Source organism: Petaurus breviceps, unplaced genomic scaffold (genome assembly GCF_028583685.1).
Source record: "Petaurus breviceps papuanus isolate PSGF00001 unplaced genomic scaffold, PetGlider_PUasm1.0 90977, whole genome shotgun sequence".
Classification (NCBI taxonomy): Eukaryota; Metazoa; Chordata; class Mammalia; order Diprotodontia; family Petauridae; genus Petaurus; species Petaurus breviceps.
The window spans coordinates 51,142,460-51,155,011 of NW_027187391.1; the positions used below are offsets into that span (position 1 = coordinate 51,142,460).

Below are 12,552 nucleotides of genomic sequence, written 5' to 3' on the forward strand. Positions count from 1 at the left end.
CTCTCTCTCTCTCTCTCTCTCTCTCTCTCTCTCTCTCTCTCTCTCTCTCTCTCTCTCTCTCTCTCACACACACACACACACACACACACACACACACACACACACACTCTCTCTCTCTCTCTTTCTGTCTCTAACTCTATGTCTCTCTGTCTCTGTCTTTGTCTCTGTCTCTGCTCTGTCTCTCTCTGTGTCTCTCTGTCTCTCCCTCTCCTTCCCTCCCTCCTTCCCTCTCTCCATATCCCCTCCTAGAGAAATCCCAAAAAATGTCCTTTCTACTCAAAATGAAAAAAAATATCAGAAAGGCAAAGAGAGAATATTTTCTAATAAATAAGTACAGTCAAATAAAACAAAGATAGTGGCCATGTGCAAATGTATATGTAAATACACATGGACTCTACCCACTGTCAAGAAGGAGTAACATAATTCAAAATATGTCCTCTGTATATGTGGCTGGTCATTTCTTTGATTGAATTTAAGTTGCTTTTCTTTGCAATATTTTTATTCTCATAGAATTATTATTATCGATCTGTTTCCTTCACTCTTCACCATTTCACAGTACTCTGAATTTTCTGAAATTTTGGATTTTATCATTTCATTTTGCACAATTATATTATATTCCATTCTTATACCACAATTTTTTCAGCTATTCTTCAATTATCAAAAACATAATTTTGAGTATCCATTTAGATTCTAGTTGTTTGCCAACCTCGTCCTTTATTTTTCATTCTCTCCCTTCTGGATCACCATATTGTTCTACTTGGACTATGTTCTATGTGATTCCCCCTCCCCCACTCCAACTCCAACTGTTCCTATTTTCTTTTGTTTTTTTTTTCTCCTGATTTCATGTATTTCTACACCAACATGGCATTTGTGTAAATGTGTTTCACTTTATTTTGTCCATTTCACATAAAACCATGAAATATCTGATACCTACTACTATTGCTCCATGTCTATAGATTTTTCATGTACCTGTCATGAGAAATAGAAAATTCTGCTCCTTTCTTCCTTATTTACACACTAATGTAGCCTTCCTTATATTCTCCTTTCTATTTCGTCTCTCAAAATTCTCAAAACAAAGTGAATCTCCCCTCTAGGATATATTCTTTTTCTTATTTAACTCAATAAATACCCTTAGAAAACACAGATTCTGAAAAAGACACTAGCTTCCTCCCCCAATTGGAATATTTGTATTAGAAAATGTTATACCTCCTTCTAATTACTTAAATAAATTTCCCTTTTTGGATTTTTCTAGACTCCTAAATTTATATTTTATACTACTTACTTAGATTCAGTATTTCATTCAGAAATTCTTGATAGTCCCCTATTCCAGCTATTCATAGTAAGTGATTCTTGGTAGAAAGCCTATACCTTTTGCCTTTTACAATTTTGGTTCCCAACAACTCCTTTGATTTTTAGAAATTTGCAGTTCTGGTCTTATTCTAATGTAGATATTTGGTATTTCACCTCCCTTCTTTCTGAATGCTTGCAGTATGTTTCTTTTGTTGTGGGGTGGTGGATGGTGGATGCTTTGGATTTTATGTCTATAGCAATCCAGAAATGTTTCTTCTTCAAATTCTTTTAAGAAGATAATTGGGGAATTCTTTCTATGCGTATGTGTATACACCCATATATGCATACACATATACATGTATACACACGTGTGTGTATAAATATATGTATACATATACATATCTCAAAGGCCATCTATAATGATCAAATAATGACTTATTTAAAAGATGATATAAAGATGCATTAATAAATACTCTGGACCACATATGCTAATTATACTTGTTTTTGTTATGAATTCTTAATAAAATGCAAACACCTCTATTAAGCAACTAAAGTTATTTATACTCTGGTTCTAATCTAACTTTTCAGATTATTATACAATACCATACAATTATCATTCACTATTAAACAACACCTTCAAGTAATTCATGGGCTTTAAAAAATATTTTTTTTCTTTTTTTTAATGCTTATCTTAACATTTGGACAAAAAAAGATTCAATAAACTTTTGAATCTCATTAAATATGCTATTGTCCAGCTTACATCTCTCTCTCATATATGCAAGAATATAGAAGTCTGCAAGATACTTTGCTAAAATGTAGGTAAAACAAACCTGATGCATTCTACTTGTCTACTAGTATATTAACATGACCAGATCAATATGCAGGAATGATTTGTCTTGAAATAACAAAACATTAGAGTGGCATAAGGGTATAGTTAGCACAATCAGGTATGAAGTGCTGTAGCTGTCCTTAGGATTTCATTAGCTCTTGACAATTTCCATAACTGGTCACTCTGACTCAAGTGGACCACCATGGAAGTGGTACATGTTGTAACCAGAATAACTTTTCTTAATTATAGACATCATCTTGCAACTCTCCTACTCAATCAATTCCAGGAATTCCTTTTTGCCTTATCATAAAATATAACCTTCTCTATTTATCTTTCCAAACACTACACATTCTACACCCAACATATCTTTCCAGACTTCTGAAACATTGATATCATGTGACATAAATTAATATTGTAGTCAGTCACCATAATTTTATAATTTTTCTCTTGATCTGATCAGAAACAAATGAGCAGGGAAAAAGGCAGAAGATAGTGAGAATATTTCAAAGGAGAGACTTGGCAGTGCCTTGAGAGATAGAATAAAGAAGCAAACTAGAAAGAAGAGTATAGTATATAGTTGAGTGAGTTCCCCAACAAACATCCTGTGGAATGGAGAAGAAAAGATAACTTAACCAATGCAGTCTTTATGGCTTTGGACATATCTAAGGGGTAGAGGAAGTGGAAGACATCATGATGAAAAAGAAAAGGTTTAGATGATTTAAGAGAAAGAGAAAGATGTAGTGATAATAATATGACCATATAAAAGAATTTAGCATTCATTAACATAGAACCAAATGTGTGACTGATAAGATCAGGATATGATCTTCTATGTGTACATTTTAGTTATAAAGAGGTGTAGGTCATGGGAATTTTGAAGGCAAAGAAATTGGTAAGTGATGGTGTTTGATAGAGTATCTATGAAAACAATGAAACCCCCTATTATGAAGAGAATAACTGGGTTGTATAGAAATAAGTTAAGTCAGGCAGTATAAAGCCAAACATGAGCAGCTTTCCAGAGGACTGCTTATGTGAACAGCTTCAAGGTTCTGATTACATAGTATAGTGAAATCTCTATTTATTCAGTAGTAAATTAGGGCAAAACACTCACAGAAATCAAAGTACAGCATTCAAAATATTATGACATAACAAGTTATCACTAAAATGGCCACATAATTTTCACCAAAGTGCCCACATAGTTTTCAATAAATATAACATTCATTTGGTAACTCAGTCATTTCATAGGTCCTTAATCCAATCATCCTTAAAGAGGCAAGCCTCCTTAAGGGACACAAAGTACAAAGGTCAAAGTTCTTCACCCCCAGGTGACAGCAAATCATTATCTTCCCAGTCAGCTTCAGGTACCCAAGAAGAGATATTTTCATCTTAACTAGAGACTGGCTCTCAGCTTCCATGGTTCCTTTTCTGTGGCCCAGCTCCTGCCTAAATCTTCATAACTGTTACCTAGGTTCAAAGGCAGGCAGCTCCCAATTCCCTGTCCAGTTCCCATTCCATATTGAAGCTCACAGTGTCCAGTTCACTTCAAGTCCATCACAGTTTTTATTCCTGGGAAGACAAAGCTTAACAAAGCCATAATAACACCCATGCACATTGCCAGCACCATCATCAATTCACTATCTGCCTGTGAAATCAACGTAGACCCACCAACAAGGTCTGAGAGGTCAACACAAATCATCAACATAGAAATCAACAAAGACCCACAAACAAGGTCCAAGAGGTCAATACAAATCGCCAGTAAAGTCCCAGGACCTCCTAGACTCTTATCTAGGACTTCTGCAAACAGACAACCAGAAAATCCTCTTTTAGGGCTTCCAGTAATGTCCCAGGGCTTCTGTAGAAAATATCACAAACAAACATCAACGTGGACAGAACAGAAAAATATAGAGTGCTGGGATACCACAACTTTTCTCCTTCTTCACCACAAGAACTCCCTTCTCCATTCTGGTCTCTTCAGCCTGGGCCTCTCCTTATATGTGGTCATTAGCTCCTCCCCAGGAGTTCACAAGTTCTAGGGTTCTAAAGTTGTGGTATCTGCAAGTTCTGCTTCTCAATCATGGGCAAGGCTCAGAAGAAACTTGAACTGAAGCAAGGTGTCAACTAAATAGCTGAAAGAAGGTGGTAACTCCTTTTTTACTTACCATTTCAAGCACTGAACTCATTAACAAAAGAAGGAAGTTATACTAGAAGTCACTACATAATATCTAGCAAAATCTTTATTGGGTAATAAAATTGAATTGAACAAAACCTCAAACAAGGAGATGCCACTAGTATCTGATAGAGGTAAAGGGAGAATTTAGAAGTGGCAATTTAGCTAGTCATTCAATAAATTCTGGCTCTTCCATGACAACAAGTTAATCAATTTACATGAATAAAAGTGCAGACAGTGTAGGGAAGGATGGCCAGGGATCCTGTCATCTTAAAGGAGCCTAATATTATTGAGAGCTCGAAGACAAAGGGTATGGAAAATGAACTCTTAAGGTGAAAACAAATTTGTAAAGCATAGAGCTGCATTCCACAAAACACAGTGGAGGTGGCAGTTAGGTCTGGAGTCTGACATTTAGGGGTTTTAGATTGGCGGAGATGAAAGTAAGGAAGTGGGCAGTCTTTTAATAGAATCCAACATAATGCAATAATTTCTATGGAGAACATAGGAAGGGCTGAAAGTGTGTTAACCACTTGAAGAATGAATCCCAGCAGAAAATTTTGATAAAGAGGGGATTTGATAGGGGTTGATCAATAGATTTTTCTAGGTCCTCCCTGTAAGTGCAATCTCACAACAAGAGGAAATGTTGAATTTTATGACTGAGGTCTGAGCGGTCTGACTACATGCAGACATGTGCTAGCAGAAGTGAATTCTGGAGAAGTTCAGGGAGGAGAAAGAACTGCAGATTTTGGTTAGGTCTATTTTAACAAAGAAGTATGAGGATTTTTTGGAAACACTTGAGAATTGTGAGTTACTCCTGTTCCCACATTATTTTATCTTGGACTGGTTTGTATATATTTACATTTGTTCATGTCATATTATATATGTCACATATTTATGTATGAATTTTTGATCACCCATTTTATGATGTAAACTTCTTGGAAATTAAGGATTATTTCATTTTTTGTACTTGTATCCAGAACCTAGCAGAGGCATGTATTAGGTACCTAATAAAAATGTGTTGAAACATTGTTTTTATTTATAATAAATAATATAACTTCTTTACAATATATTTTCATTTCATTAAATATTGCCAATTATGTGTAAAAATTTTAACAATTTTTAAAAACTAAGTTCTTTATTATCTCCCTGCTGTCTCTTCCCCTTCCTGGAGAAGGTAAGCATTTTGATGTTGATTATATATGTGAAATCATGCAAAATATGTTTCTATATTAGCCATGTTGAAAAAGAAAACAGACAAAAATAAAACAAGAAAAAGAAAGAAAGAAAAAAAGACAGTATGTTTCAATCTGCATTCAGAGATCACCAATTTTCTCTCTAGAATTTTTCATCATGAGTCCTTTAGAATAGTTTTGGATCACACTCCTTATCAGAATAGCTAAGTCTTTTGCAATTGATCATTCCTGCATCCTTATTGCTGTTGTGTATAATGATCTCCTGGTTCTATTACTCATTTTACTTTGTGTGAGTTCATAGAAGTCTTCCCTGTCTTTTTAAAGCATGCTTCTTATCATTTCTTATAGCACAAAAATATACCATCACAATCACATATTACAATTTGTTCACCCATTCTTAAATTGATGGCCATCCCCTAGATTTACAATTTCTTCCCTCTATGAAAAGAGCTGATATATATTTGTACAAAGAGGTCCTTTCCCCATTTTTTTGTCTTTTTGGGACACAGACATAGATGTGGTATTTTTATATCAAAGGGTATGCACAATTTTAGAGCTCTTTGGGGTTGTAGCTCCAAATTGTTCTCCACGACGGTAATTCAACCTATTTTTAATGATGGTCTGTACTGATGGTCTATATTGGTGTTAGTGGAAATAGAAAGAAGTAGGTAATTAGAAGAAATTTTTTCTATAACTTAATTCACATCTGATTTTACATGAAATGACATTTCTTTGTTATTTTAAATAAAGGAAAGCATATAGAATCAGCATACCTCTCTTTAACTGACTTCATTTTAGAAGTGCTCACTGAAAATAAATTAAGCTTTAGGCATTGGCATATTGTTAAGTACTATTCTAAGTAGAGGTAATTAAATAAAATTCAATCTAATTAAATATAATTTAATTAAATTTACCTATTGTGGTTTAGAATATGAAATGAGGAGAATGGTTGTCAACAAATTATCTTTGTTTCCATAGGGAAAAGTAGACAAACCTTAAGAAACAATTCAGTTCATCTACACATAAATATCAAATTTGTCTATGTTATATGTTCATTAGTTTACCCTAAGAAAATATTCATGTAAAAATATAAGGATTCATTTTCTTTGAATTTCCTATCATCAAGATCAATACTTTCAATTTTCTTTGTTAGGGAGCTAACAACCTAATAAGTTACTTGTTTCTTCTTTTGTAGTCCACACTCAGAGCTTTTAACTACTGAGTTTCATGAATCCTCATCTTTGCACTTCTAATATTTAAATTTCACTCCTGGTACATAAGAGATACTACTTGAATTAAATGTAGTTGATTTTTGATTGCTTGCTAGGGAACTTATCTTTGAACTGGCATTTTTCACCTGAGAATATCTATGATTATGACTCAAAAATATATGAGAGTATAGTTCCATCCCACCTCTTCATGGGAATAGGAGGTCCACATATGCCACATATTGCACATGTTTCTGGACAGTTTTAACATATCTGTTGTAGTGATTATTTTCCTTTGGAAATACAATTTTCTGATACACTTTGTTATATGGGAAAGACAAAGTAATAATGAGGATAATTTTGATGATAGAAAAAATAGAAGACATCAATAAAACATTTATAAATGTTTATAATTTTAATAGTTCAAAACATTTGTCAGGGTTTCTAGCTTCCCAAATCAAAGAGCATGAATAACATCTTGCCTCTATAACTTTCACTACCCAAGCAAAAGAGAAGTTAACCCCTGAGTTATAACTTTTAATGTTAACTAAAATCATTAAGATTATAAATTTCAGGGGCAGCCAGGTAGCACAGCAAGTAATAGCGCCATTTCCAGTGTTGGGATGACCTGGGGATCAAATGCAGGCTGAGATACTTAGCACCACACCCAGAAATAACTGGTCGTGTAATCTTGAGCAAATTACTTAACCCCAATTGCTTTAAAAAAAAAGATTATAAATTTCAGGTAATTTGGGGGAATTTAAAAAATCAACACATAAAATGTTCATATTTTTTAAAAGTGTAGTTATTTTCATTTTAAATAACATTAGATAAAATAAGTTTCTCCCTCTTCTGAAATTGAATAGATATGTAAATATGATTTCTTTTAAAATTAGTCTTTTATATCATGTATATTTTAATCAAAGTGGCAACAATGAGGGCACTGTTTCTTAATAATATATTTTACATAATTAATGTTCTCAAGGCACTTTTGAAGTGTAGTCTTGCTGTCTTACAAGTAGAAATTTAGGAGTTTGACTGCAGGATCCTATTGAAAGCTAGTTTAAAACTGAGCAGTTTCTTATGCCCAGTTATTCATCAAAAGGCATTTTGTAGGCATAAAACTATTCTAGGAGAGTATCACAGATTATTTTGATAATAAATGCATCAAGACAAATAAAATTAAGACAATTATATAACATGAACTAGGTGCAGGGAAGTCAAAAGTCTACATTTCAAAATATCCACTTGAAAAGTATTTATACCAAACTTTTGAAAGAAATCTAATGAACGAAAAGGAAAACTTTAGTTCTCATATAAATGCCTCTCACTGAACAGAAGGATTCCTGTTTTCAAATGTCAGGTTCCATCAAACAGTCTAAGTTATCCCCTTCCACTGTTATTATATTGGGATATGGGCTCAGTATTTTCTTAGTTGGTATTTGATCTTGCAACCTGACTCTAAGGCTGCTAAGCCATGACAATAACAGAAGGAACAGGTTAATCCCTTTATTACAGCATTTTCTACTTAGTTGAGAAAGTGAGAAAAATGGAGCTCTCTCTCTATCTTTCTTTCTCTCTCTTTCCCTCTCTCCCTCTAAACCTTACAATTGCATATTGCATTTGATCTGACAATGTGATCAACTTGGAGCAAATTTTGGTAAGTCACATAACAAAAATCAAGTCCATGACTATCATTATATCTTGCTTTTGAGCAAAAAGCATCCTTCTGATAATAGCTTGAAAGTAGGCAAAAAGAAACAAGGAAAAAATATGTAAGCTTTAAGCAGAAAGTGGAACTGAGAAGTGAGCCAACCATTATCTTAATAGCTGTGAAGAGGTTACCCATAACGAGGGTTAGGATTGCTCTGGAGACACCAAAATAACCAAGACTCCAGGTCCTGCTGAATGAATTTGACTCAAGTCTTCTCAGCTAAAGAAAAGTAAAGTTTTTTTTAAAAGTTAGCTTGTATTAGACACAGTAAGTCTGTACTAGGTCATTCTATGGCACTCTCACAAACATGGAGACAAGATGAGGGCTTATATACAGAAGGTTGTGGGAGGAATGTAGGGGTGATCTAGAAGAGGAGTTTGGAGAGGATCAATGAGTAATTAAGGGTGGGAAATTGCAGGAGGCTACCTGGAAACTAAAGACAATGGTGGGCTAGGCCAGTTCAAGAGTGGATTGACATTTTGATAGGCTCAAGGGTGGGAAGTCTAGTAAGAGAGGTTTGGGCCCAGCCACAATGCAAGGCTTACTGCCTCAGACAAATGCCTCATATGATTTAATCAGAACTCAAGGGAGGTTCCCAGAGCCTATACCTCATCAGGTGCATAGGAAGGCAGCTTGAAAAAAAAATGCCTTTATAACCCCCAGGCATTGTCAGTCATTAAAAAAATGTCAAGTACATCTACAACTTTACAAATTCTTAAACAACTTTATTTTCTTAAATTATTATACATTTTCCTCCCTCCCTCCCTTCTTTCCTCCCTTCTTTCCTTCCTTCCTTCCTTCCTTCCTTCCTTCCTTCCTTCCTTCCTTCCCTCCCTCCTTCCTTCCTTCCTTCCTTCCTTCCTTCCTTCCTTCCTTCCTTCCTTCCTTCCTTCCTTCCTTCCTTCCTTTTTTTTATATATTTAAACCCACAATCTGCAATAGGGAAAACATTAGTAAATTTTCCAATAAAATGAAAAAAACAAGTTTCTTCTCTCACACTACCATTTAATGTAATTCTAAAATTGCTTGTGAAGAAAGAAAAGAGAAAATATATTCAAAAATAAGCATAAGAAAAAAACAGAAAAAAGTTCCTACTTGGGAGCAGGTGCAGAGATTGTTGACTTAGAAAACTTAAGATATCATCAAAGGAATTGAGACAATAGCTTCATCAAAATCACAAAATTAAAAATGAACATTAAAAAAATTAACACCTCTCTATAGCAGTTACAAAAATCAAGAGGAGTAAGTGATCAAATGAAATTAAATTCGAAATTACTTTGGAATGCATAAATTATTTGTGAACAAGTTTAATAAAATACAACAATAAAACAATTCTTAAATAAAATAAGGTCAATAACTAAAGAGGTATTCATTGCTCATGGTTATCCCAAACCAATATAATAATGATAAAATTAATATAATCTGCATTAATTAGTATATTTAATGCTATAACAATGAAACTGTTGATGTTTAGGGGTCTTGGGACCCCAAATAGAACACGGGTCCTGCCAGAATGAATTTAACATAGGCCTTCATTTATCCAAAGAAAAATCAGGTTTATTAAAAATCTGCCATATTGACTAGACTTTTAAGTAATCTGAGCATCAGTCAGGCTTGCATTGACAAGTAGGCCAGATTGAATCTGAGAACTAAAGATGTTACCCACTAAGAGGGTTAGTGTTGCTCTGGAGACCCCAAAATACCAACAGGCGAGGTGCTGCTGAATGAATTCCACTTAAGTCTTCTCAGCCAAAGAAAAGTAAAGTTTATTAAAAGTTTTCTTTTATTAGACACAGCATAAGTCTGTGCTAGGTCACTCTATGGAGCTCTCCCTCTTCTATGGTGCTCTCAATATTCTCACAAACATGACAATAGGATGGGGTCTTATATACAGAAGGTTGTGGGAGGATCTAGGAGTGGTCTAGGGGAGGAGTTTGGGGAGGGTCTTCAGGAGGAGTTAATGAGTACAATGAGTGATTGAGGGTGGAAGGCTGCTGGAGGCCACCTGGAGACCAGTAACAGTGGTGGGCTAGGCCAGTTTGGGTGGGAAGTAGATGAACAATGGAGGGCTAGGCTAGTAACCAGGATAGAGTTAGTGTCTCTCTCTATACATAATGTGCATATACACATAAATATACACATATGCATGCATACACATACATATATGTAGGCGTGGACATGTGTGTATACACATGGATGCAATGTGTATTATGTGTGCATGCATGCATAAATTCATGTGTGTGTGTGTGTGTGTGTGTGTATTGTTTTACCCCTCCAAGTCTATTCTAAATATCATTACTGGATTAATCTTGTTAAGTAATATTTTAACACTGTCTCTTCTCACTCTTCTCTTGAACCTTTAATAACCTCCTAATGCCTACTACTTAAGACTAATGGCTCAGCTTGTCTTCAAAGAGTTTATATAATTTTTCTCAACACTTTGCATCTAACCTTATCCTCCACAGTGAACAAACTAAATAAGTTGTAGAATATAGTTTAGATAAATTTAACTAGATTCTTCATTTTTCCAATCATGAGGATGATGATGATATTTATAAAATATTTGTTTTGAGCCAGGCACTGTATTAAGCACTTTACAATTATTATATCATTTGATCCTCACATAAACCCTGGAAAGTAAAGTTTGTTATCATCCCCATCTTGCAAATGGGAAACTGAAGCTGATAGAAGTCAGGTGACTTGCCCAGGGTCATCCAGATAGTAATTGTTTGACCTCAGGTTTTCTTAACTCCAAACAGTGTTCTATCCACTGTGTGATCTAACTGCCCCGGATGTAGTATATATTTCACTCCACCTAACTAAATTCAATCAATTCTTCTAGACACTGGCCAGGTCTCATTCTCTCACACTTGACCAGTCTCAAATAACTTTATTTATATTGTTTATATCCCCCCAGAGGTACCTGGAAGACTAAGTATCATATGTTTTCCTTTCATTTAATCTTCTACAAGCACCTGCTTCAGTGCTAAATTGACACATCATAGGAGCTCAATAAACACTTGTTGAATTGGATTGAAGGGTACACTTTTTTTTAACACTTTGTAAGGTCTTTATTTGGCCAGAGAAAATATATGGTAATGTGCCAACATTCACCCATTGCTCTATTTGGCTGCCAACCTCTTGTGTCTCTCTTCAGCAATGGTGAAGCAGATGCCCTTGCCTCGGGGCAGAGAAATCCAAGGCTTGTTACCTTTGCTAATAATGAAAATGTTGGCAAGCCTGGTGGCAAAGCTGTTGCCATTGGCATCCTTCACATGGACCACATCAAAGGAGCCTGGGTGTCTCTCACTATTGGTGATTACACCAATTCTACCCAAGTTAGCTCCTCCAGTCACCATACACAGATTCCCAGTATCAAACTTGATGAAATCTGTGATTTTGCCAGTATCCAGATCAATCTTAATGGTATTGTTCACTTTGATGAGCAGATCTGGATAGCCGATGGTGTGGGCATCATGGGTCACCAGATGGGGAATGGCCTTGGTTCCCACAAAGGTCTTCCTCACTTTGCACAACTTATACTTTGACTCTTCAATTGTGATTTGATGAACAGCAAAGCAGCCCTTGGTATCATAAACCAGACAGAAATGCTTGCCAGTCTTCTCGATGATGATGACATCCATGAAGCCAACGGGATAGGTCGTATCTGTGCGGACCTTGCCATCGATCTTAATAAAGAGCTGCATGCAGATCTTCTTGACCTCATCCCTTTTGAGGGCATACTTGAGTCAGTTTTGGAGAAAGATGATGAGTGGCAGGCACTCTCTCAGCTTGTGGGGCCTGTGGATGGTCTGAGAGCAAACACGCCAGTCAGCTTGTCCAGCATCCAGTGCTTGGGGGTGGCGATGTGCTTCAGGTGTTTCTTGGGTCCAGTAGCCATAGCAGCAGCCACTGGAGAAAAAGGCTGAAGGGTACACTTTAAAAAATAGGAGAAATATTTATAGTATAAGTCAAAATTTTAAAGAAATAAATTTAGTTTAACAAGTTGAATGAGATAAAGATTGAATATTGTCCTTGTTTCTACAATAAATTTTGAAAAATTTCAGTTAATATTATTTTAATTTGCCAATGAATTCCCTCACATCCACTTTCTAGGAAGCATTTCCTTATAACAAAGAATTAAAAAAAAACTA

At 35.2% G+C, this 12,552-nt stretch overlaps 1 pseudogene; it reads right to left on the minus strand.

The window, feature by feature from the left end:
- Positions 1 to 11,444: 11,444 nt before the first annotated feature.
- Positions 11,445 to 12,299, minus strand: LOC138153314 (small ribosomal subunit protein eS4, X isoform-like; annotated as a pseudogene).
- Positions 12,300 to 12,552: the final 253 nt, after the last annotated feature.